The following is a 27,365-nucleotide window of genomic DNA, read 5'->3' as shown; positions in this document are numbered from 1 at the left end:
ACCAGTGAGGAGCCCACTGTCAACAACCCTGCATAATGAACCTGCCTCTTCTCTCGGTACAGTGGTGGGGACATGGGCGCCTGTCCCCATGACAATCTCTGTCCACCATACTGGAGGTGTGAGCACCTGACGTAGAGCACCCGTCACTATCAAGGTAATTTGAAAGACCAAGTATCAGTACAAGGTCTAATATCTGCATTTTGTACCTCAGTGGTTTGTGTGGGCACTCCACATAGAGGCCAACCTATTTGTTTTCCAGATGAAGAAAGGTGGGGCAAGGATTTATGACTTGCTCCAGGTCACACAAACATCACAGGATAAGGGCCTGCTAGACCAGACACCCGGTACTCTCCCCACACTACCATGATGCCTCAGTTATACTTCTGGCACAGCCAGCCTCTCGGTCCCTGGCCCTGTTTGAGACCACTAATTCCCACTGAAAACAATGAATGCTTCAAAATTAAAGCAACAACTGCACGCATGACAGTAAATGGGTAGATGAGAACAAGTTTATCTAGCAAAAAGGGTGATATGGAAGGCACCATTTTTATCACTATCAGATTAACATCAGGTCCCAGAGAGTCACCCCCGTCTTTGTTTCTCATGTGAGTCACTCTCGAATCCGATGGTAACAGGAGTCGTAGTAAAGGGGAGTTACAAAATACTGAGTTAGAGCCTACTGAAAAATGTAAGTTGTAACTGATAATGGAGAATGAACATGGTAACCATGAGCTAACAATGGACTTTTATGCTAACAAATTAACCAGGAAAGACACTGAGCTGTAAGCAGAAGAGTACATCTAAGGTGTTGGAGAAATAAGGAAGTTATGAGAAAGTACATTTTTTTAAATTGAGCACAGAATGATAGACCGTGATGCCAGCTGTGTTGGTGACATCTCTCAAACTTACATGGATGAGCATATTCCATTGAGGCTGGTGCTACCCACGAGAGGTGGGAAGGGGGAAAAACCACTTACAACAGTGTTCGCCACTGTCAGATTTTACAGATAATGAAAACTCTAAAAGTTTGGGACTCCGTGTGGGACTGTCTATTTTTTTAAATCCTTGAAATAAGGACATAAAAACAATTAGGGGAAAAACCAATAAATTTAAGACTTTAATGACGTTGAACTGAAGAGAAGATTGTACAAATTTGAAATAAAGCATGGATTTGTTTTTCCACTGCTCTTATTATCCAAATTGCAAAAAGAATTGCATAGGAGTGCATAAAAATGTAAACTACACATGGAGAGCATGATACATAAAATTGACATGTGACAAATTATGATGTTTTTGTGAATATTTTCCTCAGGGGTTAATGTTTTTAAAATGTAGAATACATTACAAAGCAATATAAAAACCATTAACACCCGGTAGAAATACGGGCAAAGTCCATGAACAGAAAATATCATTGCAAATTAAATGTTTCCATTTGTCCAAAAAAGGACCACTGTTTTGAAAAGGACATTTTAATGCCAAGTAGGTAATCCCCCAATCTCAAAGGGTAAAGAGCAGTCCTTTAAATATGCATAGCTTTATGAAAACTCACCACTCTGTTATTTCTCTCATTTCACTGTGAACCAACTCCTGAAACCAGTATACACAGCACTATTTGAGTCACTAATCTAGAAAATTCTGAGGACATAGATAAGCTTGTGCAAATTGTTGGAGCTGCCTAATCTGCATAAACACCCAGGGATTGCTGGGATATTTAAAGGAAGCCATCAGGGATGCATTTGTCTGATGGCCCAGGAGCCTCGGGAGAGAAATAGTGAAAAGACTTTGGGACTATCTGACTGGTCCCTGGCCCCTAGAATGAAGAGACTCAAGATAAAACCATGTCAACATCTTGGAGTCTGGGTGGGGGGGCCAATCTATGAATGTGGGTGTGCTAGGAGAATATTCCACCTTGAGGCCTGATTTGTAGGATGCAGGGGGCTGACACCCAGGTCCCATGTTTTCTAAGTTCTTCAACAAGGCGAGCTGATGGTACAAGACTAGCTTAACGGTACTAGCGAGTTATAATCACTAAGAGTTGAGGCCATCTAGATGAAGAATGATAGCCCTTAAGGAGAATTGTCAGTGGCTCCAGTCATTTACACAAGTGGTGGCCGTGGCGTGGCAAAACACCAGGTGTCTAAATCGTAGAAGGTCCTTGCATGAAGACCTTGCATAAGACCCCTTCACTTCTCTGAGCACAATGTGCCCACCTGCGGTAACATAACCCTCAAAGGTGTGCAGCTCGCAGAGCAGAGGCAGGAGACCCACCTCCTTTCCAGGGCCTCCCAGGGACTTCCCCAGGCTCCACCTCTCACAGGAGATGGCATCTTTATCTGCAGATACTGTACAGTTGGCATAACCTGGATCTGCATTTCTCCAATCTTCCTCCTTAGAATCCCAGACCATGTAGAGCTCTATCCTCTAATTACAGCAGTGAGAAATATGCCAAAACAAAGGAAGACTTCTGAACGCAAAGTTACCACTTACATTTATTGGACGCTCACGTGTGTCGAGCCCTTCTGACAACACATGGATCATCTCATTGAAGCTGTTTGCTGTCTCTACTTGTCAGTGCAAGACTTTGAGCATAGAGGAGCTTGTAAAATGTCCATAAGGTTACATAGTAAATGGCAATGCTGAGATTCAAACCTGAGTCTGTCTACTCCCAAAACCCCTGTTTTTGGCACACTATATTCCCAGAAAGAGTACCTGGGCAAAAAGCTAGAAATAACCTGAATACACATCAGAAGAGCAACAATTAAAGAAATTATGCAATCCCCATAGTCCGTAATTGTATGCAACTGTTGATAAGAAATGAGCTAGATTTGTATGTGTATTGATCTAGAAACTTTCTATGATATATGGTTAAGCAAGAAAAAAGTTATAGAAAAAGTGTTGTGCCATTTTTGATGACATTTCTGCACCTGTGAACATGTCTATATAAGCATAGAAAACCTATAGAAGCCTATAGCACAAACTCAACATTGGATACTCCTGGAAGGTGGGGTTAAACGCAATGAGAGTGACCTTCTAGCTTATCATTTGAATTGTTAGAACAAGAATATTTAATGATAATTTAAAAGAAGGAAGACCCTTGCTCTTGTGTACTTTGAGCAAACAGTAAGAGTTGAGTAAATGTTTGCTGAATTGAATCAAACTGAGACAGTTGAACCTTCCCCATCCACTGGACCCCCAACAGCAAGGCAGGCTGCCCAGAGCAGAAACGTGAAGTCTCAGCTCGGGCACTGGTGGAGAGAAGGAGCAGCCTTCCCTGCTAAATCCATCTCTCCCATCACCCAGACCTCAACGCTGGTGGGGAGATACTGCAATTGATCAGCTGGAAAGAACTCCACCTTGATGCTTGACTGGTGGATTTTGCATTTCCTAGCAGCACAATCATATCAACAACCCCATAACCCAATTATGGGCACGCACCCAGCGGAAACTTCCCAGTGCAAAGTGGGGCAGCTAAGCCTCGTTGGCTGCACTACTGCCTTCTTTTAGAAACATCACCAGCAGCATGTAATCTTTAGTCTATTAATAGAGATCCTGCACTCTGATAACAGCAGCTCAAAAAGAGAAAGCGGCTACCTGGGTTCTTATGGCTGAAACCAGAATCTTGCCACAGTAGCTCAGCCCCTGTCTTACCTGGGGCTGCTGACATTGAAAAGGTGGAGAGCTTTTGCCTTTCAAAGGCATGAACTTGAAAGTTACCCAGTGTTCCTATGGTAAGCGTATTAAGATGTTTTAAAAGCAAGTGAGTGTCAAAGACAAATGTGCTAGAGATATGTGATAGGAAAAGCCAAGTATATTTCTCCAGGACTTTGAGATGAACTCAGTGCATAATTGGATCCTACCCATCCTCATCATGGGTGATGGATCCTACCCATCCTCATCAAATCATGACTTTTTTTAGAGGTAGGTAGATGCTTTACCAAGGCATCTGGGTGGTTCAGTCAGTTAAGCGTCTGGCTTTAGCTCAGGCCATGATCTCATGGTTCGTGAGTTCAAGCCCCACATCGGGCTCTGTGCTGTCAGCTGGGAGCCTGCTTGGGAGTCTCCCTCTCTTCCTCTCTTTCTGCCCCTACCCTGCTCATGCTCTCTCTCTCTCTCTCTCTCTCTCTCTTTCTCTCTCTCAAAAAAAATAAACACTTGTGAAAAAAGACACTCTACCTGGGACACCTTTGCCCTGCTCAAGAGTGAGTAATTCCTCCAGCCACAACAATCCAGCACTGAATTCGGGTGTTTTCCCTAAGGGTCAATCCTGAATTTTCATCCTGGCTTCACATAAACCTTCAGTCCCTGTGGAAATCTCAGCTGGAATGTGAGTTATAAAAAAAAAAAAAAAAGGATGGAAATTCACCCATGTTCACCATTCCCCCAACATATACCCCCAGTCTACCCCCACACACACCACCCTATCATACCTGAACACCTGATGCTACACATCAGTGTCTGGACACAACTCGTGCCATTTGCAAAATTTTCTGGGAAGCTCCTTTCATAACCTGATACATCAGCCCTGCCCCACTGTGAGAGGGAAAAAATGCCCATGAAACTGTAGGAATCTGGAAGTAGTGCCAGGTGTGTGTGTGTGTGTGTGTGTGTGTGTGCGCGCGTTGAGAGAGATTTTAAATAGCTTTTACTCCCTAATTTCATGTTGCTCAGGGTTATGTTAAAATTAGTATATCCAGGAAATAGCAGTGAGGAAAGGTGGCCCAGAAACCTTTTAAGATAGCAAGGAGAACGTTGCCCTGCTTTTAATTTTGCACATGTGGATAAACTACAAAGTGAATGGTAATTGACAAAATCTTCATTTCCCTACTATCTTTTCTTGTTTGTGCCTGGTAGCCCTTAGTGAGTAGGACTGGTGTAGGGAGGGGCCTCTCTGGGATACCTCCCTGTCGGCCTTCTTTCTAAGCTACATTGTCCTTGGTTCTTCAACCATCCCAAATGGGTTTTTAATGTCTGGATCTAAAGTACGGAGTTCATCATGCCCTCTATGTCAAGACAGATGGCCATCATTGTTGTGTGCAAGGCCCCTCATTTTTCCTTTCATCCTTCCCTGTCCTCGCTCCCACCTATAGGAACCCACTGAAATAACCCTTCACTGAAGAGTAGCTGATATTTTGGGTGAATGTATGTGTCTATTTTACAAAAGTGGTATCATGATATGCATCCCACTTTTTCACTCAGCTGTGTTTTTTACAATCTTGTCCTAAATCTAGTTCCTGGTTTCTGACTACCACAGGGTGTTCCACTATATTCACCTACCATATCCTGACTCTTCCACTTGCTAGCTGTGTGATCTTGGGCAAATCACCTAACTGCTCTGTGCCTCAGGTTCCTAACACATAAAATGAGATACTAAGAGTAACTACATCTTCAGGTTATGAGGATGAAATGAATTTTTGGTTTATCTGAAGAACTTTGAAACATGCTTGGCATATCATAACTGCTAAAAAAAAACAAGCTAATTAATAATATTACTATTATTAACTAGTTCCCCATGCCTCTGATGTAGGGTGTGTTGATTAGACAGCTCTCTGATACATAAACAATGCCTCCGTAGGCATCCTTATTCATGTTTTCTCCTAGAATTATTCATGAATTTCTCTGGGGCATATACTTAAAAGGAGGATTCCCAAATTATGAAATAATTTCACAAAGCAATGCCAGGACATGGACAATGGACAGCTCTCCTGGATGTCCAGCTTTACACTCCTACCAGCAGTCTTGAGAGTCCTCATTTCCCACATTCTCTCCAATACTTGGTAGCACCTTATTTCCCAATGGTTGCTAATCCAATGAATGGAAAGTGGTATCTTGTTTTGTTTTGCTTGTCTTAATCACTAGTGAGATTGGGCATCTCTTCATATATTTGTTAGCCTCCTGTGAATTCACTTAATTTTCTTTAAAAAAAGTTTTCTATTTTTTTCTTCTTGATTTGTGCTAGTTCCTGGCACATTCTAGAAATTAATTCCTTTTCATTTTAAAACTTGCAAACATCTTCAGGTCTATCACCAATCTGTCAACTTCATCTATGGTATCATTTACTGAACAGAAACTCTTAATGTGGTCACATCCATCAAGTTTTTCCCTTATGATCTGTGCTAGTTATGTATCGCTTAAAACTCTTTTTCTACCCTAAGTCACACACATACAAAGACACACAAAATGTTTTTATCATCTTAATACTGTAATTTTACCTCCACATTTAGGTCTCCAATCCTTGGCCTCCCATGGATCCATTGAGTCTACAATTCATTTAGAGTTTATTTTTGTATGTGGTAGAAGTAAGAAATCTGAACTATTCTTCTTAATAATATATATAATAATTTCATACACATTTTAAAATTGTTAAGCTAGTCCCAAAATTCTCTCTTCATTCTTGCTGTAATTTCATTGGATTTATGGATTCGTTTGCAAAGAGTTTACATTTTCATATTAAGTCATGAACACGGTATACCTCTAGAGTTACCTAAGTCTTATAATGATCTTTAACAAAATTTAAAATTTTTGTCCTCAAAGGTCTTATACATTCTTTGTTAGACACTTTCCTAGGTACTTCACAATTTTTGTTGCCTCTGAAAATATCTTTTCCTATCCAGTATTCCAGTTGGTTATAAAAAGACACTATTGATTTTTAGAAGTTGGCCTCATATCCAACAACTCTGCTGACATCTATTATTAGTTCTCATGGTTTGTCTCTTGATTCTTTTGAGTTTCCCAGGTAATTTATCAGAACATCTGCAAATGACTTTTTGTCCCTCTCTATCTTTATTCTTTTTATTCATTTTTCATGTGTTGTCACATTGGCCAGGATCTCCAGTAGTAAACTGAATGGTAACAATGTTTTTGTAAGCATCTTGTCTTGTTCCATATTTCCAAATAATTAAGTTTCTCTGTTAATATATATGTCTGCCATAAATTCTTGGTAGATAGCCTTTATCAAACAATTTCTACTTCTAGTTTTATGGCCATTTACTTTGAGGGCCTTTATGAGTTTTAGTCATCTTTGCATTTTTGGAATAAATGTACTTGTCCATTATCATTTTTAATACACTGTTGGATTGAGTGAGTTAATGTTTAATTAGGGAATCCAAATGACATAGGACCATAACTTTCTTTAATTTTATTGTACTTACCTGACCTCAAAGCCAAGGGTATATACTAGCATCATAAAAGTAAATCGGATGGAGTTTTCCCTTTTTCAATTTTCTGAAACAACTTGTATAAGAGAGATTCTTGGTTCTTTGTCTATAAAACTGTGTATTCTTTTCTTGTGGGTAATAGGGATGGTTTCAATTAACTTTGCAATTCTTCGGTGGCTGTATTTCAAATTTGGCATTTCTTATGTAAATGTAAGCATATACATATGTATGTGTGTATGCATATATATGTGTGTGTGTATATATATATATATATATATATATATATATATATGTTGTGTGTGTGTGTGTATAATTCACAAAACATCCAAGTCATTTAGGTTTTTTTAATTGTTTGTTTTTTAATGTTTATTTATTTTTAAGAGAGAGAGAGAGAGTATGAACAGGGGAAGCACAGAGAGAGAGGGAGACACAGAATCTGAAGCAGGCTCTAGTCTCTGAGCTGGCAGCACAGAGCCTGATGCAGGGCTCGAACTCAAGAGAGTGAGATCATGACGTGAGCCAGTCAGATGCTTAACCAACTGAGCCACCCAGGTGCCCCAATTCATTTAGGTTTTCTAAATTTTGGCTTTCTAATTCACAATATTCTTTTTGATATTTTAATCCATTGCTTAGGCAGTTATTTTCCCTTTCTAAGCCTTCATTTTGTTTACATGTCATTTATTTTTAGTTATTTTTGCCAGAGATTTGCTTTACAGAGAATGAGCCTTAGATTTGTTAATCATTTTTATTGTTACTGTTCTCTATTTCAACATTATTATTTTTTATATTATTTGTATCTTGTACAAATCTGTTGCTTCTTTTCTAAATACCTGAATTGAATGCTTGACTCATATGTTTTCAGTCTTTTATTTTTTTTTTTTTAATTTTTTTTCAACGTTTATTTATTTTTTTGGGACAGAGAGAGACAGAGCATGAACGGGGGAGGGGCAGAGAGAGAGGGAGACACAGAATCGGAAACAGGCTCCAGGCTCTGAGCCATCAGCCCAGAGCCCGACGCGGGGCTCGAACTCACGGACCGCGAGATCGTGACCTGGCTGAAGTCGGACGCTCAACCGACTGCGCCACCCAGGCGCCCCTCATATGTTTTCAGTCTTTATGGTTTGGGTAATAAATGTATTTTTTTTAAAGCTACACATTTTCCTCTAAGTATTGCTTTAGTTATGTCTCTCAAATTTCAAGTCACAGTGTTTTCATTATTGTTCATCACTATTTTGTATTTTTTATATGGATTCATCTTTTTTAAATTTTTTTTTTCAACGTTTATTTATTTTTGGGACAGAGAGAGACAGAGCATGAATGGGGGAGGGGCAGAGAGAGGGAGGGAGACACAGAATCGGAAACAGGCTCCAGGCTCCGAGCCATCAGCCCAGAGCCTGATGCGGGGCTCGAACTCACAGACAGCGAGATCGTGACCTGGCTGAAGTCGGACGCTTAACCGACTGCGCCACCCAGGCGCCCCTGGATTCATCTTTAAATAGGAATTATTGGGGCGCCTGGGTGGCGCAGTCGGTTAAGCGTCCGACTTCAGCCAGGTCACGATCTCGCGGTCCGTGAGTTCGAGCCCCGCGTCGGGCTCTGGGCTGATGGCTCAGAGCCTGGAGCCTGTTTCCGATTCTGTGTCTCCCTCCCTCTCTCTGCCCCTCCCCCGTTCATGCTCTGTCTCTCTCTGTCCCAAAAATAAATAAACGTTGAAAAAAAAAAATTTAAAAAAAAAAAAAAATAGGAATTATTTCCAGATAGATGGGAGTTTTTTTAAGCTACATCTTTACTAGTAATTTTTCAATTTCATGGCACTATGGTCAGAGAACAGTCTCTCTGCATCTACCCAACCATGTTGGCATCTTCTATTGTTACAGTATTAATTGCTATGGCTTGACCTCTATATTCTAAGTTCCTTTCAATACTTTGAAAATATTATTCTGTCTTCGTCTTGAAACTAGTGCTCCTATAGAGAGGATGGATGTCAATTTGATTCTCATTTTTTAAAGGTTTTTTTTCTCTCTGAAAGTTTTGATATTCTTAATTTTCACCATTGATATGTCTTATGGTGATTCATTAATTTTTACATTTGTGCCTATATTGTCCAGCATTCGAAATAAATTGTCCATTGTCCAGTTCCTCCTAACTGCTTGTTTCTACTTCAGGCTTACAACATCCTCTTATATTTCCTTGAAGATATAATGTTTATTTTAAATTTGTGTTCACTTGCTGTACTAATTTCTCTCACTCCAGCATAGTGTATTCAGTGTGTTAAACATTTTGCTCTAGTGATTACTCTCTTTGGACATCTGATAATTTTCCCTGGAAGTTAATATTTCCTTAAGACTATCAACTAACTATTTAGGCAAGTGATATAAACTCAGGGAAGAAGTGGGATCATGGGTTCTAGTTTGTGTTTCTCCTAGTACACTGGAGGGAGGAAAGCCTTGCCTCAAGGCTCAGAGCTTCCAGCAGGACAGTCTGGACTCAGATTGCTCCTTCCCAACCCAGCCAGGAGACCCTTCTCCTAAAGGAATCTCCCAGCTGAGCATTTTCCAAGAGTTGATTCTTCCCTTGGCTGATTGCCTAGCCCACTCCCCTCTATGGCTGAGGAGGGGAGAAGGCTACTCTCAGGAGGGATTTAACAACCACCTTTATCTTTTACCTTCACACCAGCCTAAATCTGGTGTATCTCTTTCTTAATGGTAGTCTCCCTCTTCTGGCTGGCACAGGGTGGGGTGTGCCATTTTCACACCTCATGGCAAAGCAGAAGGCAATGATCCAACCAGGACAACAATCGGGAGATAATGTGACTCATCTGAAAAGTCTCCTTCCCTCCTATCAGTGGCGTCTGACCTACCTCCTTTCTAACCATCCTTTCCAACTTCTCCCCCAACTGACATCTAAGTTTCTAATGTCTCCCCAGAATTTCTTGGAGCCACTCACCTCCCCCTGGCTTCTCCAGCATCTCCAGGTTGGTTTTGGACAGGGAGCCAGCATCTGTCCTGCTTGACCATTTCTTCTGGGAGTGGAATGGTTTCTTTCCATCTGCTGATTCAGTGTCCCTGCTCTATTTCTGATCCATTTCCATGCTTTCACAGTCTTACTTCATGGCTGCATCACTTTAAACAAAACAAAATGAAAAACAAGAATTCTTTCCTGGAATTAGAAATGAATTAGAATCATATGAGCAATCTAGAGCCTAGAATGGAAGGCCCAGTAGGCCCTGAGCCCTGCAGACCTTTTGTCAGAAGAGCCTTTCTCACCCCACTCCCAGCCCCTCAACCCCCTGAGCAGTTTCCCTCTCTCCAACCCTTTCTTCCTCCCTCCACCAGGTCTTTCAGGAATCTCAAGTGTTCCCCATTTTCTTAGGATTAGGTACAGATGTATGTCACTTCCTCTGCATTCTGACCTTATTTCCATCTTTCCCCTGGGCTGCACCGTACATTGGTTTGAATGGTTACTTCAAAGTCTTTCCATTTTGCACCAATAAGATTCTGCACCAAGATGGTAAGGTCCATGAGAGCAGGTCTTACTCTGAGGTCAGCCAATATGTTGGATGATAGAATCACAGTCCAAAAGCATCTCAACAAACTGGAGTGATGATGGGTTGTCTTTTGCTTACTTCAAGATGGAAAGTGAAACCAAAGGAAAAACAGGAACCTAACCTGGTAGTGGGGCCTACCACAAACATCCCTGCCACCTCTGCTACCACCATCATCTCAGCTATATTAGGCCTTTGTCCAAAGGCCCCTTCAACTTGGGCCTCCTGCTTCAATTGGGAGACTTCTCTGTAACCTAGAGGATGGCACATACCTTGGGACCCATGCTAGGGACAGCTACCCCACAGCCTGTGAAGGAAGCTTCTGCATTCTTTAAACTCTACAGCCCATTCCTGACTCCTCTGACCTTATATAAAAATTCCTTCTCCTTTAATGCTCACACAACCTGCCACGAGCATTCTCTACCCCTCCTCATTGCTGCCAGCCAGCAACCTACTGCTCACTCTAATTTCTTCTGGTTCCTCCCCAAGAACATCGATATACTCGAGCCTCCTGCCTCTGCCCCCACCGCAGTGAGCTCCCCTGTGTGCGGCCTCATACCTCACTTTCTCCCAAGAAACAAGCTTCTTGATAAAGTAGACTGCAAATTTCCCCACTCGCTCACCCCTATTTACTACATGACTGTTGGCTCAGAGTGCCCAGGGAAATGGTTCTTGCCAATATCATTGGTGACCTTGACTATGATCATTTAACATATTTCAGCCCTAATCTTGCTGCAGCCTTTGATACTATGTACCTCTACTTCTTAAAGCTTGACCTTTCCTTGATCTCTGGGACACCACTCACTGGTGGTTTTTAATCCTCCCCAGTCTGCTCTCCCCTGCCAACCATTAAATAGATGTGTTCCCCAAATCCCAAACTCAGCTTTACCCCTCTCTATTCTTTGATCCTGACCTCTAAAGTGGCTCACCATGACATCATTTGCCACCCAGATTCAGAAGCCTCTGCCTTCTGGAGATTTTCTGAGTCTTTGCTCTTCCATAAGCCCCACATTTAAATGGTCACCAAGAGCTAGCAATTCCACCTTCATGCCCTCTCTGACATCGGCCCCTCTCTCCCTGCCCTCTGTCACTGCTTTGATCAGAACCCCATCCTTGTCAAGCTGAACAATTGCTGTGACTTCCCAACTTGTCCCTCTGTGTCCAGTCTTACATTCTCCCAACCCATTCTCTGACATGCAGGCAAAGAGATATTTCTAGAACAAAAATCTATGTCAGTCCTCTGTTTAAGGCCACCCACTGGTTTTAAAATCAAATCTAAATTCCTTGGCACACAAGGCCTTGCAGAACTGGGTATTCTTAAAGGCCTCAAGTCTCTCTGACTCATTTCATCCCTCAAAAGCCAGACAGCCCCACTTCTAGGACACTTTCCCTGCACCACCCTTGTTCCTGGCTAGGAGCTCTTCCCTCATGCTCCAGGACACCATCTGGACTTACCACTTTCCAGTACTTCTGATGTTATGTTAGATTGTCTGCCCCACGAGGCTATAAACTCCTTGTCTTTTGTTTCTGTGTTTTTCCATGTGTATTACAGTGCCTGAGTCCTAGTAATTGCTCTGGAAATATTAGGTGGATGGGTGGAAGGATGAATGAATGTGCTATCCTGCCTCGTGTATATTATACCATGGTTAGTTCTTTGTGCAAAACTGGAAAAGTTTAGATAATGTCAACCAGTGCAATGAAATGACTTAAAACCAAGTCACTTGACAAATTTCAAAAGGGGGGGGGGGGGTAAGGGAAAGGGACTTAATGTTTATTGGGTAATTACTTATGACTTCCTAGTGGGCATTTTAAAAAATGTTATCCCATTCAAACTCCGTAAGAATAATCTGAAATCAATATTATTTTCATTTTAGAGATTCATAAATAAGGCACAGAAAAACTAACTTGGCTGAGGCTACCCAGCTAAGTGGCAACACCCAGATTTAAACACAGGTCTCTGTCTGATTCCAAAACCCATGCTCTCTCCACCACAATTTTGCCCAAGGACCACTGGTACCAGTGAAGGCCAGAACCCAGGGAGAGGAAGGCTACTGTCATGGTCCTGGTGAGAGATGGGAAAAATCTGCACCAACGTGGGGATGGTGAGGTAGACATGGATTTTAGAGGCTCCTACAAGGAGCATTACACAACCTGATGTCCAGATGAGACAAGAAGAATCAGCGTGACTTCTGGAGCAAGTGGATGGATGAAGGTGTCATTGCAGAGAAATATTTGTTTTCCATGACTTTAGAGAAATGTGACCGGGTAGCAGATTCCTGTTCTCTGCAAAGAAGGATTGTCTGGCCAAGGTGAAAGGTGCTGCTTGCAGAAGTGGAGGGCAACAGACTTCAGCTCATTGCCCTTTGGCAGGGATGGTAGACAGTGAAGTACAAGCATCCACAAGAGGTGACTGAACTGGAAAATCTCAACAGGCACACATTTCCCTGCAAGTCCATGGTCTGATTCACTCCAACAGGTGTTGAATGGTCAACAAAAGCAATGCTTTTTCTTTAGCTTTTTCTCAACCTACATAAAGGTAACAAGGATGGTGGGGGTGGGGGGTGGAGGTGATTAATGCAGTTTGAGAGGATGGATGAATTTGAAAGGTGAGCTACCAGATCTCAGGCAAATATGGCCATGACTTCCCTCCCCCTTCACATCTACTGTCTGTCTGGCACCAACAACATGCTTTATATCATCTTGCTTTTTGCTTGGAAGGAAACATATGAACTTTCATATTAACTTCCTTTAAATTCAATCAAACAAACTTATTTGGTTAAAATGACATATTTTTGGAACAGCTTCTAGAGTTTTTATTTCTGCTGTATTTCTTTTTTTAAGCCATCAAATTGCCTTCCTTTGCTGCTTTGCATTTTGATGGTCTGGTGTCTGGGATCCATGGTCAGTGTGACTTTGCCCCGATCCTCCCATCACTCTGGTTTGAGATAATAGTAGGTGGCCAGTTAATTTCCAGGTAGGACAACCAGGGACCTGTTCCTCCAGCTTTCCTTGTTTCTTACCAAGACAAACCCATGCAATTCCAGGGAGGCATTCCCCTTGAGGCAGTGGGACATTTGTCCACTGATCCATAAGGGACAGCAGCTTTTGCCCATTGTAATGGATGATCAGCAAGAGAATGATTGTGGCCCTAACCCCTGAACCTCTCAGCCCAGCTTCTGACACCTCAGAGGCTTGGGGGAAATACAGAGCCACCAAAGAAAAGCTAGTTAGAAATGAGCTTGGCAATCATTGAGCCTCCCTCCCTTATTTTACAGGTGAGGAAACCATGACCCCAGGAGCTAAAGGGAGTGCTGGCTGTGTGCTGCTCCATAACTCCAGAGCCACAGCTCAGACCGCGGCTCCTCATAGCCTCACCTAGCCCTTGGCCCCTAAAGCCCCTGAAGACTCTTGGAACTGGCAGAGAAAGCACAAAGGACGGACAGCACATTGCCCTGAGCAAGCAACCACCCCAACAGCAGGCTAGCAATTGGTGGTATTTGCCTGCAGAGGCAGAGAGAGAGTGTGCAAACTCCTCTCTGCAGCAGCTTTGGTCTGGGTCCGCTTGGTTATTGCACTTAGTTCTTTGTGACGGTAATGGCTCTGCTTTCACATAAGCCTGCCTGACAACTTGCTCTTTCAACCTCGGGGGGGAAAAAATTAAACGCTATAATTAAGTACGGTGCCTTCCAAGTGCCTCCTTTGCAGAGATGGCAGTTAAAGGGGGGATGGGTCCCATGAGTGAGGACCCAATAGCACATCCTTTCTGTCCCTAGGTGCTTGTTTCAGGCTCTTGTGCTTTGGAATGTTTTCCAAAGTAGAGGAAACAGCAGCTTTTGGGCAATGGGGGTATGAAACTGCCACACCTTTCACATCCAGCTCAGACCAGTTAACATGAAAGATTGCCTAGAGCCTGGCCTCCTGCTGCCCTGGCTCCTGCTTTCTGAGAACCGAGGAGTGGATCGAACAGATGTGAGCTCAGGGATCCTCTCTGGGCAGGGTGGGGAGGGTTGGAGATCAAGTAATTGAGGAGGAGGGGTGTCCCCTCAAGTGAAGCCCAGACGTTAGCAGGCAGCTTCTAAGGTTTCCATGGCCAAAAGAAGCCTAGAGCCACAGTTTGCAAGGGTGTCTTTCCAACCAGAGAAAATGACACCACAGGCTGCCAAAACTGGACTCTACATCCTGCGAGACTGGTTGCAGAAAATAAATGTCTGCTCCTCCGTGCTAACAGTCTATCGAAATGGACCTATGCCTTTCTCCATCTTTCTTGAACAATTATGTTTTTAAGTTAAATTTAAGACATCATGGAGGAGGAGTGGGAGGGCTCTCTACTGGTAAGATGAGGAGAATGTCTTAGATGTTCCTTGTCCTTTACAAAGCTTATTCACAATATCTCATCCCCACAATGATATGCCTGGTATTTAATATGGTTTTGACCATTGTAACTTCAACCTTTTTTTTAAAATATGAAATTTATTGTCAAATTGTCAACCTGTTTTTAAAGCATGGGTGCAGTAGGCCCTATTATCCCAGACCTAGACCCTCCACCACCTCCCCCCACAACTAAGACAAACTCTACCTGCTCTGAAGTCCCAACCACAGTCCTGCTTTATCCTGGCCATGCTGTGAAGTAGGTGAGGTTTTGAGTGAAGCCACGGTTCCATCACCAGAAATTAATTGGCCTAGTGAACATGAATGGAATTCACTGAGAGGAGATCAGGCAGCTGCCAGCATTGACTAAAAGACAGAGGATAAAAGTGAGTTGCAAGGAGAGTCCCGTCTGGACCCTCCAAGGCCACCTCCATGGTTAGTGTCATTGTTACTCCACCGCCTCTACTGGAATGATTCTCAGCTGTGCCACAGTATTCACATTATTCTCAAGGTACAAATACCTGGACAGGAGCATCTCTCTCTTGTTGTCAGGGGCTGGTCAGAGTATATGGCTTTTTTAGTTTCCCAGTAAGGGCATACCTTCTCTTGCACAGAGGCTCACACAGTAGAGGATTTCCCAAAACAAGAAGGTAGTTCATATGCTGTATAGCCAAAGAAAAAAGACATCTACACTGTAGGACAGCTGTCATCCCCACTTCACAAATGAGGAAACCAAGACTCACAGCCTCATGACTTTAAGTGGCTAGCTCATTGTCACTTAGTAAGAAACGTCAAGCCTCTTAGGGTGATTGTGCCTTGCTCACCAATGAAGATATACTGTCTGGAGAGAGAAGGCTTTGAGTTTGCAATCTTGCTTTGATAGATCCTACCCACCTTTGAGTCTGACAGCAATGCTCTGTAGGTTGAGAATATCCCATACAAAGGCAGTGCTTCAATGAGGGCAAATGGTTCAGTACAGCCCAGACCCAGGTTCTAAGGCTTCCTCTCTCTCCCCCTACTCATTTCTATGATCTTTGTCTCCTTATGGCCCTCTTGCCAAAATATCCACAGCAGGATGAGCTCAGGGAACACAAGTTCATCCTGGAACTTGGGGTAGAATGTAAGGCAGAGCAGTGGATGAGTCTAGAGAGATTGAGAGATAGCAGGGGTTTTGTATTAAGGTTTCTGGGCTTTATCCTGAGGCTGTTGGGAGCCTTGGCAGGGTTTTCAGCAGGAGAGAGACCTGGAAAAGTTTTGGAAAGTAGGGGAATGGATATGAAAGAATAAAAAAAGTGGGTGTGCAGGGAGCTAATTAGTAGGCCAATATGGTAGACAGGTGGCCAGAATGGGGATGGAAAGAAATGGGGAGATTCAAAAAATATTAAGCACATGGAATCAAAAGGTCTTGGTGATTGATTAAACACAGTGTGGGTGACAGCAAGCAAAAGAGAAAACCCAAATTGCTCAGGCAACTGGGTGGTCAGTGGGGCCATTCTCCAAGAGAGAGGACACTGGTGGATGAGCAGGCAAATGCATGACATGAGGCTCCAGGCATTGAGGACCCAGGCAGGAGGTTTTGAAGCTAAAAGGCCAAGTATAGCCTCTTGGTTGGTCAGTGCGGATCACGCCCCTTCCCACCTCTCTAGTTCTGTACCTGAAGGCTGTGACCAATCAGCTTTGATACCCCTCACCAGGTGTTCAAAGGCAAATAAACCAAGCAAAGTGAAAGTCCCTTGCAAGTAGCAGCATGATGCATGGAGACCTGGGATCTTCTGTCAGCTCTGCAGCAAACTAGTTTTGTGACCTTGAGCAAATCACTTGTCCTCCCTGGGTCTTGGTTTCCTGGCCATCACTAACACTCCAGGGTTTATGGGTGAATATTTGAGGAGGTGAAGTGCTATGTAAATGTTTACTGCTAATAACAAATCATCCACAAAACGTCTGCGTATTGCCTGGGCAACCCAACGGCTTTACAAGTCTTAAGTGGCTCTTGTTCTGATTCATCACATTCTATGCATTTAACTTCCAGAACAAATTTAGTCCTCAAAATATCTTGGTACATTTTCTACCCACCCCTTAACATTTAACTCCTCCATCTTCCATACCACTTCACCATTTCTGTATCACCTGTTTCCCCAGCACACCCTCATCTTTTTCCTCTTCAAGCAAAGAGCCCAGCCCCACCCACCCTTCCCCTGGAGAAGACAAAAGCCACCTGAGACACTGCTTCACTGGGTCTGCACCAGCCACCTCCAAAAAGAGAAACCAGCAGGGCATCTAAACAAAAAGGAGCATGGGCAGGAGAGGGAAGGGGAAGTTAGGACCCAGTGAAGGGAGGGGCAAGGGAGTTATATTCAAACTTGACAATTACAGTACCTTCCCCCACACCTACTACACACATACATGCATGCTGTGAGCTTGAAGCCACAGGATCTAGGGAAGGTCTCCACAGGATGCCAATTTCAGCAGACATTCCAAGCTGTGCTGGTCACTGGCTAGAGTGCTGGTATCATCATCAGTGGCACTGGACCAGCCTGGAGTTGCAGCCCATCCTATTTGTTCACTTGGACCAGCTGCTCATCAAGGAACAACAGAACCAAGGTTTGCACTGTCAGAAGCATTTGCCTTAGCCACACTCAGTTTGTGCCACCTTTTTAAAGCAACACTGCCTCTATAACATCCAGCACTGCCAAGATCTTAACCACAGGGTTATAGGACGAGCCATGAAGACAGGTAGAAGTTCAACAACCCCCTGATTAACTGATGACCAAATTTGATGTGCAAGCTTTTGTTCCAAGGAAACTTCTTTTAAAATTACCTAGTCCAGTTTCCCTTATCCTATAACCTATTGTCTTGCTTGATTTTCCTTCCCTGTTCTGCCTCCTTACCCCATGTTCCCATAGTAATTTTCCATTATAAGGGCCAAGGGATGTTTCAAAGACATTTTGCAATTGAGAATTGGAGAACTGAGGACCATTGACCTCCTCTCACAGCCTCAGCCATGGGCACCTTCACACCTGGCTGGGAGCAAGATGGGCAAGTCCCTTAGACCAGCAGGTGCCACCATTCTGAGAGCTGATGAGAATAATGATAGAAACATTTGCCAAGCACTCACTGGGCTCCAGGAACTGCTGTAAGTGTCTTACATGCTTCAGCTCCTCTAAGCCTCACAACAACCCTGTGAAGTAGACACTATTCTTATTTTCATTTTACAGGTGGGGAAATCGGAGCACAGAGAAGACAACTAACTGGACCCAAGTCCCCCAGCTAGTAAGCTGTAAACTGCAGAGTTGGGATTTGAGACCAGGCAGGCAGCTACAAATGAGGCCTCTCTGAAAACAAACCACACCCAAGGTTGCTCTTGAGGCAAAAGAAGTCATGTGGGTGGAATTTTTATCTTCTGTTCCTACCTTTCCTCTTTCCAGGTAAAGTGATGGGAAAGGGATTCTGTAAGCCTCACTCAAGTAAAGTGGGGGCGACGGAATGGAGTGCATGCCTTATGGTGAAATTCAAGCCCTGTGGCTGGGATTATTTGAATTGGGATCAAATTAGCCCCTTTTAGATTATGCTACTTCTATCATAAGTAAAGTTCATCCTGCCCTAGTGCCTCTTCCCTCACCCTCCCCAAACATATCACCAAAATGGAACCCTTTGGGTACCCTTGAAAAGCCACTTCCAAAACCCACAGGGACCTCATTTGTTTGCAAACACCATGAAAACTGAATGCTCTTCTACATCCCCAACAATTTATTGAATTAGTTTATGTTGCATGACTAGTTTTCTGAAAGTTAACTCCTTTGAGCGTAGCCTCTGAGCATCTGTCCAAATCCCCCAGGCAAGGTGAAAACAAGATTCCCCCTCTCACTTCTTTCCTGTGCTACAGTCTGACATTTGATTGTTACATCAGCTAGTTCTAATATGATAGATAGACTACAAACCCTCTCCCCCAAAAAAACTCTGTGCTCCAAAGAAGAGACCCCAAAATTTATGAACTTCAGGTCCCTCATTCAGACGTCTTTGGTTTGTAAATCTCCTAGACTCCCCATTCAATTACACGCCTCTGCTCCAGTGCCTAATGTAAGCCATCAAAAACCTGAGATACTCTGGCTTCAGATCAATATAATAGTTCCCTCGGAAGGTTCCCTCTGCAAAAGAACTGGAAGTATCCCTCTCCCAAACTCCCAAACACATTGGCTTATCATTATTATTTGACACCAAAACTCACATTCTGTTTGTTCTCTGCCCAAACTCATATTCCAGTTCTTTGTTCATGAGGCCAGCCCACCCCACCCCTGAGAAAATGTGTTCAAACTGCAGGAGCACATGCCTTTACAGGTGGTCTCCCCACCTCTCCAGACCTGCATCCCTATTACATTGCTTCCTCTTTAAATCATCTTTACCTCAAACAGTACAACTCGTTTTTCTCCTTTCAATATTTGTTCCCTCCCGACTCTGGGTCCGCTCATGTCTTTCTGAAGCCGACACCAGAATCAAGGGAAGAAAGAAAAGCCAGCAGAAAGCCTTTGCCAGGCTCCAATAATGAGCTCTGTACTGCCTGCCCCTTTCCTGGCTGCTCATCAAAATTCTTTGTCAGTTCCTTCTAGAGTTTCCCAAGCCTCTCACAAACACATTTCTTTCAAACTGTTCACCCCTTGTTCCACGAGTATTTACAGAGTGCCCACCTCATACAAGACCCTGCCTTTTGAGCCAGGGAGGATGCCAGGATTTGGAGAATAGGTCCCCACCTTCCAGAAACTTCCAGAAACAGTCTCAATAAGGAGACCTGACAATTATCAAAAGAAATGCTACAGAATCCTTTCCAAATGAGAGGAACAGGCTCCACTAGCTGCAAAAGTTCATGATGGGAGCTAAACCTGGAAGGGCAAGTGGAATGAGGGTAAGAGAGGGGAAATGGGAAAGAGGCTCTTAGTAGGGGGCCATGTGAGCAAGGACACAAACATATTTGAGGACAATAAGTCCACTACGCAGCATGGGATGGCCAGAATAGGGCCAAGGGAGTCTAGAGAAGGTGTACAAGAGGTCAGAAAAGTATGTGGGGCAGGGAGATCTGGGTAGACCCAGGAAGCTTCTGAATACAAAGCTCAGAAATGTGTCTTGTAGACAGGGCCATCCACTGTGAAGCTAACCACTCCCCAACAAAACCAAAGCCAGGGGAAAGGTAACAGAGCCTCCCACCAACAGCCCTGGTGATTCCTCTGCCTGAGGAGGTCCAGCTGAGCCAGGCTGACTTCCTTTCAGTCTGTGGTCCCGGCCAGCAGGGAGAGCCATCTATCACTTCAGCAGCCCATGTTTATTTGACAAGGTCCTCTGGAAAGAGCTTGTGCCTCTCAGGCAGACCCAGCTGCCTGACCATTGCTGTCTCCAACTAGATGGCAGGCCATGCTGTCTCATGGGCCTCGGTTTCCTCACCTGTACAAGAGGGGTTTAAATAAGATGAGCTAAGTTCTTCTCAGCTTTGAAATGCTATCTTGCAATTTCTCTGGGGCCCCACATTCCTTCCTCCATGATTCTGGGGTGTCATTTTTTCCTCTAATGTTCTCCTTCCTCTGCCTACTGCTTTCTGGCCATTGCTTTTTTCTAAAATAGCAATTTTTTTAAATATGGAAGAGTTCATTTATCATAGAAAATTTGGAACATACAGAAAAGCATAGAGACAATACGAAATCATCTATAAACCAGTCATCTGGAGAGAACTATCATTAATGACTTGACCTATATCCCTCTGTCTTTCTACATATATACCTAATCACATACTTTTATTTTTAACGAAGGTAGCACCATACAGCACATACTGTTTTGAAAATTGCTTTTCTTTTCCACTTAAAATATATATATCTCGTTGAGAGTTCCATTTCCATTACTGATTGATGGGGTTGGGCTTGGACCAACTCTCCCACTGGGAACTAGAAAAGCTGGAAGCATATAACAAACTCTGAAGGCTTGTGAATGATGATCAAGGCAGAGGAATTTTGTCTGCAGTCATCTGAAAGAGAAAAGAAATCAAGAGAAAGGAGCCCAGAATTTGGGGCCTCTTTACCCCCTCAATACAATAGCTAGTCTGTAAGCAAAAGCAGTGACAGAGAGGCAGTTAAACGAATGAGCTTTCGGCAGTCTTGTGGGATCAGTATAACCAGAATGGAGTCCAAGTCCACTAGGAAGGAAAGAGCTTGGTAAACACCCCAGGAATTCAGAGAGGACCCCAAAGGGCTACGCTCTGATGATGAAGACGGAAGCCCAGCTTTGAATCATATCAGTTCTTGAGGGAATCAAAGTGACTTACTCCCAGATGAACTAACAGCCAGCAGCAAGCCCATATCCCCTCTGGAGGAAGATAACAACACCCAGAACCTCAAATTATCTCTATAATTTTTCAAAACAAAATGTGTAGCGTTCAGAAACATGTATATGGTAATGGGGCCTGGAGGACTTTCACTACCAGGTAGGATGGAAAGCTGTGGCAGACCGATGCCCCACAGAGTGCAATTAGAAAAGCAGATAAAATGCAAACATCTTGTTTAAAGGCATCATAGAGCCTGTGGGCCAGTAAGAACTACACAGGATATGACTCCAGGGAGGGAAGTGGCTGACCTGCAGGTGCTGCTTCTCCAGGGGTCTTTGTCAACTCTGTGGACAGGAAAAAGCTGAGAATATTTTTCCCAGGTTGCAGGTCACTGATTCAGAAGTCTCATGGAGTTTAAGTGACAAAAACTGGAGACCTGAGGACCCTAAAAATATGTCTGATTTTTTGCCACAATACATTTGCCAAATTCTATAACTGCACAAGGCAAAAGGTTAAACTTCCTGGCAGAGAATTTCAGGCAGTTTTATGGAGCTAGAGACAAAGATTAGAGTTTGGGAAAAAGGGCCCCAGTGAACATTCTGGAGACTCAATTGGAAACCTTGGAGGTCTAAGCCCCAGGGCCAAAGGCAAACCAGGGGCAAACAGAGCCTTACCAAACCACAGCAACAGCCTTGACTGGTGACTCAGTCTAGTCTCTGGGTGGACCAGCTCCCACTCTGCCTTTTCCTAAGAGAGGAAAGGGCAAACTCTTCCTAATGTTGGTAACAGCTTCTGGGGTCTCTAAACAGTGTTACATGTAACAGTCCAGAGTTCAATAAAAAATTATAAAGCATGCCAAGAAGTAGGACCATAGCACCAAAAATCATGAATAAAACAAATGAGAGAAACAGACCTACAGTTACCCAGATACTGGAGTTAACCAACAAAAACCATAAAATAAATATGATGAGTGCCTTTAAGGAAACTGAAGGGAGAATGGGGAAAATAAATGAAAGGATAAAGAATTTCACCTAAGAACTAGAATCTATTGTTTTAATAGAATCAAATAGAAATTCTAGAACTAAAAAATACAATATTTGAAATTATGAACGCAGTATCTGACATGAAGAACTCAATGGACTTTTTAACAGCAATTTAGAGGAGGTTGAGATTATGAACATAAAGACACATCAATAGAAAAAATCCAAAAAAAGATAAATTTTTAAATGGAAAATGTACAAAAGAGGATAAACCACTCGGAGCTATGGTCAGAAGAGTTAACATACATGAAAACATAGTCCCGTGAAGAAAAAAAAGAAGAAGAAATTGTTTTTGAAAAGATAATGGCCAAGAACTGATAAAGGATATCAACTCACAGGTTCAAGAACATATTTGAATCCCATAAGTAAAATCATTCCTAGGTGCACTGCAGGAAAACTGCTGAAAACAAAAGAGGGAAAAATCTTAAAAGCATCAGACACGTTACCTTCAAAGGAGCAACAATAAGATCTATATCTGACTTCCCACAGAGATGATGGAAGCCACAAGACAATGGAACGTTATCCTCCAAGTGCTAAATGAAATTAACTGCCAACCCAGAGATCTACACACACCAAAACTAGTTCTCAAAAACGACAGCAACATAAAGACATTTTTCAACAAATAAAAATGGAGAATTCATTACCATTGGGCCTGCCTTAAAAGAAATCTAAAAGGAATTTATTCAAGCAAAAGAAAGATGATCCCAGATGAAAATACAGAAATGTATGAAGGAAAGAAGAATAACAGAAAAGGTAAAAATGTAGGAAAACATAAATGAGTGTTGACTTTATGAAACAAAATAATATTAACATATTATGGAGTTTAACATAGATGTAGAATTGAAATGCATGAAGACAATGACATAAAAGGAGGAAAGTGAATAAAGATAAAATACTCTAAGGTCTAGCATTATTAGGGATGCGGTGAAAATAATAGTTTCTGTCAGACTGTAAGTCAAGGATATACATTTCTAGCCTAATTACTACAAGAACAGTAAAAGAATGTATAACCACCAAGTTAATAGAGGGGGGGAAATGAAATACTCGATATTTACTTACTCAAGGGGCGCCTGGGTGGCTCAGTCGGTTGAGCTTCCAACTTCGGCTCAGGTCATGATCTTGCAGTCTGTGAGTTCGAGCCCTGCATCGGGCTCTGTGCTGGCAGCTCAGAGCCTGGAGCCTGCTTCAGATTCTGTGTCCCTCTCTCTCTGCCCCTCCCCCACTCATGCTCTGTCTCTCTCTGTCTCAGAAATAAATAAACATTAAAAAAAAAATTTTTTTAAATATTTACTTACTCAAAAAGATAGTATACAAGGAGAGAAAAAGGAATATAAAACAGGTCAAATAGACAGCAAATATAGCAAATGGTAGATAAGAACCCAAGTATCTCAGTAATTGCCTTACATGTAAATGGGCAGATTACTAAATATAAATAGTTAATGCAAATACAAAGGTACTAAAGATGTAAAAATGGATTTTTAAAAGCCACCTATCTACAGCTTACGAGAAGTACTCTTTAAATATGAATACACAGAAAGGAAGTAAATAAAAGAGTGGAAAAGATATGCAAGCACTAAGCAGATGAAAGGTAGGATAGCTATTCTAATAGCAGAGAAAGTAGACTTTACAGCAAAAACATTACCAGGTAAAGATTTATTTAATTAGAAAGGAGTCAATTCACCACTTACCACAATTCTAAAGCCATATGCATGCAATAACATAGCTTTAAAATATTTAAGGCAAAATTTGACAGAATTAAAAGGAGATACAAAAAAATCCACACTCAGAGTGAGTTTGATACATCTCTCTCAATAGCTAATAACAGACCCAAAACATCAGTAAGAAAAGAGAAGATCCAAACCACATGATTAACAAATGAACTGATTGGCAAATGTAGAACACCATGCTTCCTTTTATATAATGTTCAAAAACAGGCCAGGTGATGTTATTAGAAATATGAGAGTGGCTACTTTGGAAGGGGAAAAAAAGCTCATAGTTGTTGGAAGTGGGCATGGAGAGTTTCTGGGGTACAGGCAATGCTATTTCTTGACCTGGGGGCTAATTAGATGGGTATGTTCGCTTAGAGATAACTCTTGGAACTGGTATAACTCAATGAAAACAGTTGAGTAAATATATTTGTGTAGTTGGAACACTACCTAGAGCAATAAAAAACCATCTCATCTATTTCATCAAAATGGGTAAATCTTAACAATTGTGGTGCGTGAAATTGCACATTACAGGATATTGCAATTTTTATAAATTATAAAACATAGGCTTTATATTTTTATGGAGATATATATAGTAAAGTAATAATTTCTGGATGAGAAGGTATGTACCAATTTCAGAAAAAGAGTCACCTCTGGGGAAGTAATGAAGGGAGGAGTCTAAGAGGCTTCAGCTATATCTGTAACCTTTTATTTCTTAAAACGTTCTTAAGTAAATATGGCAAAATGTCAACATTTGTTAAATGTGGCTGGAGTGTATATAGATATTTGTTTTATTTGCTCTAATTTTCTGTATCAAATATTTCATAATTTCTGAAAGTTTTAAAAATTGGAAATATGTTATGCCAGCAAATATTCTGAAATAGCAATTTTTATTAGTTTTATTTTTTAACGTTCATTCATTTTCAGACAGAGAGAAAGCACGAGAAGGGGAGGGGCACAGAGAGAAGGAGAGAGAGAATCCCAAGCAAGGCCCCACGCTGTCAGCACAGAGCCCAACGTGGGGCTTGATGCCACGAACCAAACTGTGAGATCATGACTTGAGCAGAAACCGAGAATTAGACACTTAACTGACTGAGCCACCCAGATGCCCCTGAAATATCAATTTTCAATGTTTTTTACTACTATAAATAGTACTGTGATAATAAATATTCTTATTTTAAATATTTATGGTATCTATAATTTCTTTGGAGACATTCCTAGATGTCAGATTCTTAGGTCAAAGGTTACAAGCGTTTTAAAAGCCTATCATGGATCTTGACAGTCATCCATTAACCCTTACAGAAGAATAGAAATCAAAACAATGCTTTCTTTCTGAGAGTGGAGAATAGTCAGAGACCCATTCTCAATCCAACTCACATGCCCACATTTGGCTGTATCCATTACCAAACACTTTTAGCTAATTTTCTTTTTTTTTATTATTTAATTTCTTTTTAAACTTACATCCAAGTTAGTTAGCATATAGTGCAACAATAATTTCAGGAGTAGATTCCTTAATGCTCTTTACCCATTTAGCCCATCCCCCCTCCCACAACCCCTCCAGTAATGCTCTGTTCTCCACATTTAAATATGTTTTTGTCCTCCTCCCTGTTTTTTATATTATTTTTGCTTCCCTACCCTTATGTTCATCTGTTTTGTGTCTTAAAGTCCTCATAGGAGTGGAGTCATATAATTTTTGTCTTTCTCTGACTAATTTCACTTAGCATAATACCCTCCAGTTCCATCCACGTAATTGCAAATGGCAAGATTTCATTTGTTATGATTGCCAAGGAATACTCCATTATATATATTTACCACATCTTCTTTATCCATTCATCCATCAATGGATTTTTGGGCTCTTTCCATACTTTGGCTATTGTTGATAATGCTGCTATAAACACTGGGGTGCATGTGCCTCTTCGAAACTAATTTTCATAGTCTGAATCCATGATGAGAGTTCTACTGGTTGCCTGGAAGGAGCTAATAAGGAAAGGCCAGCTGTACACAATGAGGCTGGACTACCAGGGGACCCTGAGAGAGTGAGAGAGTGGTTATTCCTAACGGCACTGTGAAGGAGGCTACAGTTGACGACCTGGACGCTGATTGGACTCATCCAAGTGTGTCATTCCACACAGAATTCTGCTTGTCATATGGTTTTCTGCACATGGCAAGTTCATGAAGTCCCTGGGGCCCAGCTCCCTTCCACTGTGGCAAACCAGCTATTTCTCACCAGAGGACGACTGCTTTTCTTTCACTCAGTGCAGTGGAAAGGAAACTGAGAATTACTGGTAGAAGTCTCTCCCTCCACCCCCACCCCCAAATTCCCTGAAAGTTTGATACTGGATTTCTCTGTGCCACACCATTCCTGCCCCTGCCCCAGCTCCGCCATTCCCAACCTTGAAAACTATGTGCTCTTCTGCTCCTGTGTTTTGTGGGTTCCAGATACCTAAGTATGCTGTGCAGGGATGGTTACTGATGGGAACCCTATGTGGGGAGCAAGGAACCTTTGCAGTTAACCTGGAGAAACTTAGTTGGGGCAAAAAGGTTAGTTGGAGTGAACAAACCCATTCCCTCAAAGGAATGGCTGACAACTCTCAACTCCACTGGACTTCTGTCTCCATTTTAAAAGAGCTTCCCAGGGGTGCCTGGGTGGCTCAGTTGGTTAAGCATCCGACTTCTGCTCGGGTCATGATCTCACAGTTTGTGAGTTCGAGCCCCATATTCAGCTCTGTGTTGACAGCTGAGAGCCTGGAGCTTGCTTCAGATTCTGTGTCTCCCTCTCTCTGCCCCTCCAACACTCATGCTCTTTCCCAAAAATAAACATTAAAAAGTTTTTCTTAATCAAAAAATAAAAATAAAAGGGCTTCCCAGAAGGCCATTTCCCCACCAGCAGCAGCACCTCTGCCACAATAGTTGGAGGCTGGAATAATTCAATGCCTGACCTATCAGATGGTGCCTTTGCATGCCCCTCCTGGGTGAGAAGTAGAAGCCGCAGCTCCTCCTTCTAGAAGAAATGCCTAAATCGTCATGACTGACCCCTGGCTTCGGAACTAGATAGCTTTGGAGCAACGCACCATGCACTGGGCAGAGCAGGTCAGGTAGACTCCAACAGCGTCCTCCCGCACAGGGGAAGAAATTAAATAACCCCAGGAGCCTCGTAGCTGATCGATCTTACATAAGGGCAGGCAGCATGGATGAGCAGCATAATGAAATCAGAGCTGGTACTGAACTGGACACAGGCACCTATGGAACATT

At 42.5% G+C, this 27,365-nt stretch overlaps 1 long non-coding RNA gene across 1 annotated transcript in view; it reads left to right on the top strand.

Annotated features, from left to right (window-relative positions):
- The window catches only part of LOC123592164, an 82,603-nt gene extending 57,515 nt beyond the window's left edge, over nt 1–25,088 (top strand). The window contains exons 2-3 of the long non-coding RNA XR_006709613.1: nt 18,282–18,491; nt 25,041–25,088. This is a non-coding gene — a long non-coding RNA (uncharacterized LOC123592164). The remainder of the gene's footprint in view (nt 1–18,281; nt 18,492–25,040) is intronic.
- The last annotated feature ends 2,277 nt before the right edge of the window (nt 25,089–27,365 follow it).

The sequence above is a fragment of the Leopardus geoffroyi genome, chromosome B4, assembly GCF_018350155.1.
Source record: "Leopardus geoffroyi isolate Oge1 chromosome B4, O.geoffroyi_Oge1_pat1.0, whole genome shotgun sequence".
In the NCBI taxonomy this organism is placed as follows: Eukaryota; Metazoa; Chordata; class Mammalia; order Carnivora; family Felidae; genus Leopardus; species Leopardus geoffroyi.
Note: the sequence above shows the minus strand (reverse complement) of the source record. Positions and strands in the feature narration are given on the sequence as shown.